Raw genomic sequence first — 4571 nt, 5'->3', positions numbered from 1 at the left:
GCTTGCTATCTCTTCTCCAACTTGCGGTTATTTTTGACTCAAGTCCCATTTCCATAGTTTTTGGTACCAATTTGCTCTATGTTTCGCTAATAGCTTCGCCCAAGGACTTTGTGATTTTTTGTTCGCATTTTTCCTAAATAGTCCCACTCAAGACTATTCCAAATCACACCTTAGCTTGTCGCTCAGTGCCATACAGCCAGAGTTTTAATTCATGAAAGGTACATAACCTTGGTACACCACGTGGTCGGTCCAAACCATCAACCAACCATATGACCGACTTCGAGTCGAGCTAGCGGCTAGGCTCAATATAATGAAATGCGTGTCTTGATGCGAGCTACTGACGGTCTGAACAATGTAGCTCGCTAGCTCGTCTCTAAACTTGTATTTTGGTCGAATATTGGGTGTTCATGTACCACTTCGGGTAACATGGACTTTGGTGCAACTTTACCACTTGTGCACTTAATAACTTCCCGGTCATTCAAGTCTTTGCCTTCATACTTTCAGGGTAGTTAGGTCTCGTCGAGACCTTTCCATACATATGCCAAACTCATCGATCGGACATCTATAGCCCGAGTTATTCGCGGTACACCGTACCTTACCCTGTTTTTTCCTCAATTGGGTACAAACCTTGGAACACCCATATCGCCCCTTTAGAGACTAGCTGGCACGTTGGCCTCATATAATGATAAGTGCACCTCAACTAGGGCTACTGACGGTCAGAACATTTCAACTTGCTAGCTCGGGCCCACACTTGTGTTTTTCTCGAATATATGGTTCAAGTGTGCCACTTTGGGCACTTTTGGACATTTTGTCCCCACACAACTTTCTTGCCTTGGTAGATAGGGTCTTGTGATCTTGGGCAAAAAGATGCACCAAGATAAAGTCTAACTTTCGTTCTTGTACCGCAAAGCGCTATCTCAAACACCCGAGGAGATAGAAAGTGATTATGTTCGGTATATCGGTCTTCCATGGCCTACTATGGTAAACCCCTGCCGGTATGCAACCGAAGGTGCTTGGTACATGTATTTGGTGCAATATCGGTGCAAAGTAGGTGTTTCCTTGATCGGGCTATAACTTTCTTGGTTGATGTTGGATTGCTTTGCGGTCTTCGGGGGATAGTTAGGGAACATGTTGGCCAACATTTCCTTATTCCTCAGCCTGGCCGTACCTCTTACCGTCTAGGCGGTATACATGCTCTAAGTTGGAACTTGTGTTCCTTTGGGTAACTTCTCTGACTTTGACGCTTAATAACTTTCGTTCATATGCAGTCTAAGCTCTGCAACTCTCAGGAAAGCTAGTACTACTCATTTCCTTTCCATATCAGTCTTTGGCTTGTCGATCCGATGTCTACAGCCTTACTTATTCACGTTCCCTGTGAAGGTAGGTTTTTGCCCATTTTCCAGTTCATGTGGTAACATTCGCAGACTTTGCCGGCTTTCTCTTCATGTGGTAACTTGCTTGCTCATGTGGTAACTTGGAAGTGTATTTCTGACAGACCCAATCTGGGACTTAGCCGATTTTTCTCTGCATATTATATGGATCCATCACTAGGCCATCTTGCTTGCTCATGTGGTAACTTGGAAGTGTATTTCTGACAGACCCAATCTGGGACTTAGCCGATTTTTCTCTTCATATCATATGGATCCATCACTAGGCCATCTTGCTTGCTTGTGTGGTAACTTGATAGTGTATGTCTGACAGACCCAATCTGGGACTTAGCCGATTTTTCTCTTCATATCATATGGATCCATCACTAGGCCATCTTGCTTGCTTGTGTGGTAACTTGGAAGTGTATTTCTGACAGACCCAATCTGGGACTTAGCCGATTTTTCTCTTCATATTATATGGATCCTGGACTTAGCCGATTTTTCTCTTCATATCATATGGATCCATCACTAGGCCATCTTGCTTGCTTGTGTGGTAACTTGGAAGTGTATTTCTGACAGACCCAATCTGGGACTTAGCCGATTTTTCTCTTCATATTATATGGATCCTGGACTTAGCCGATTTTTCTCTTCATATCATATGGATCCATCACTAGGCCATCTTGCTTGCTTGTGTGGTAACTTGGAAGTGTATTTCTGACAGACCCAATCTGGGACTTAGCCGATTTTTCTCTTCATATTATATGGATCCTGGACTTAGCCGATTTTTCTCTTCATATCATATGGATCCATCACTAGGCCATCTTGCTTGCTTGTGTGGTAACTTGGAAGTGTATTTCTGACAGACCCAATCTGGGACTTAGCCGATTTTTCTCTTCATATCATATGGATCCATCACTAGGCCATCTTGCTTGCTTGTGTGGTAACTTGGAAGTGTATTTCTGACAGACCCAATCTGGGACTTAGCCGATTTTTCTCTTCATATTATATGGATCCTGGACTTAGCCGATTTTTCTCTTCATATCATATGGATCCATCACTAGGCCATCTTGCTTGCTTGTGTGGTAACTTGGAAGTGTATTTCTGACAGACCCAATCTGGGACTTAGCCGATTTTTCTCTTCATATTATATGGATCCTGGACTTAGCCGATTTTTCTCTTCATATCATATGGATCCATCATTAGGCCATCTTGCTTGCTTGTGTGGTAACTTGATAGTGTATTTCCGACAGACCCAATCTCGGACTTAGCCGATTTTTCTCTTCATATTATATGGTTCCATCACTAGGCCATCTTGCTTGCTTGTGTGGTATCTTGAAAGTGTATGTCTGACAGACCCAATCTCGGACTTAGCCGATTTTTCTCTTCATATAATATGGATCCTGGACTTAGCCTGTTATTAGGTTATTATATATGGATCCTGGACTTAGCCGATTATTAGGTTATTATATATGGATCCTGGACTTAGCCGATTTTTCTCTTCATATAATATGGATCCGGGACTTAGCCGATTATTAGGTTATTATATATGGATCCTGGACTTAGCCGATATTTCTCTTCATATAATATGGATCCGGGACTTAGCCAATTTTTCTCTTCATATAATATGGATCCGGGACTTAGCCGATTTTTCTCTTCATATAATATGGATCCGGGACTTAGCCAATTTTTCTCTTCATGTGGTAACGTATGCCAATCGCTCACAAGTCATGGGATAAGGGTACTTGTGTTCTTCCATCTTCTAAGTCCCGCACGGGGACATCGTGATCGCCCCAAGTCCGGAATAGCGCCAAGTCAAGCCCCACGGTGGCCGTGCAGGACCTGTTAGCGGCGGCCCCACTGACAGCACTAATCCGGACTTAGAAATTATATCTTTCTAATCGAACACCACACACGCAACACCACCATACCACCATCTCCTTGCAAGTACCTAAGTACCCGCAACTCCATGGTGAAGGCAATGTCACTCCATCACCAACCTCTTTGCACTGCAAGCACTTGCGTACCCACAACACTCCGAAGAAGGCAACGGCGCGCGATGCTCGACTCCACACACCACACCACACCACACCACCGATGGCCAGCCAGCCAGCCAGCCCAGCTAAAGACTAACCAACCAACCAACCACCAATGGCCTAGGCCAGCCAGATCCCACCTTCAAGTCCAAGCACAGCCAAGTGCAAGTACCGCCAAGTGTTCACCAACCAACCAACACACCAGGTCAGTTGGCCGGTACCCACCTTCAAGTGCCATTACCCTCGGGCGCAAGCTCAATCAAGTGTTAACCAACCAACCCGGCCAAGGCAGCCAACAGGCCGGCACCCTACAGCACCGATCCGCCATTACCACCTCAACCGTTGACCATGCAAGTGGCCTCGGACAACAGGTGACACCCGAAGTACATCCGAAGAACGTATATCAAGTGTTTGCTCACCAAGTCCTCAACCAACCCCAAGTACCCGGAGGTACCCAGAGTGTTGGATCCGCCAACCACTACCAGCACTCCAAGTCCTCGCGAACCCAAAGTGTTTGCCCGGTAGGGCCATTAGACCACAACGCTTGCTAACCATGCAAGTGGCCTCGGACAACAGGTGACACCCGAAGTACACCCGGAGAGTGTATATCAAGTGTTTGTTCACCAAGTCCTCAACCAACCCCAAGTACCCGGAGGTACCCAGAGTGTTGGATCCGCAAACCCGTCCCGGCACTCCAAGTCCTTGCGAACCCAAAGTGTTTGCCCGGTAGGGCCATTGTATCACAACGCTTGCGACCATGCAAGTGGCCTCGAACAAGGTGACAGGGGTATCTTCACCAAGTCCTCAACCAACCCCAAGTACCCGGAGGTACCCAGAGTGTTGGGTCCGCCAACCACTACCAGCACTCCAAGTCCTCGCGAACATAAAGTGTTTGCCCGGTAGGGCCATTAGACCACAACGCTTGCTAACCATGCAAGTGGTCTCGGACAACAGGTGACACCCGAAGTACATCCGGAGAGTGTACAACAAGTGTTTGTTCACCAAGTCCTCAACCAACCCCAAGTACCCGGAGGTACCCAGAGTGTTGGGTCCGCCAACCACTACCAGCACTCTAAGTCCTCGCGAACCCAAAGTGTTTGCCCGGTAGGGCCATTAGACCACAACGCTTGCTAACCATGCAAGTGGTCTCGGACAACAGGCGATACCCGAA

Source organism: Anopheles ziemanni (genome assembly GCF_943734765.1).
Source record: "Anopheles ziemanni chromosome X unlocalized genomic scaffold, idAnoZiCoDA_A2_x.2 X_unloc_126, whole genome shotgun sequence".
NCBI classification, from domain to species: Eukaryota; Metazoa; Arthropoda; class Insecta; order Diptera; family Culicidae; genus Anopheles; species Anopheles ziemanni.
Note: the sequence above shows the minus strand (reverse complement) of the source record.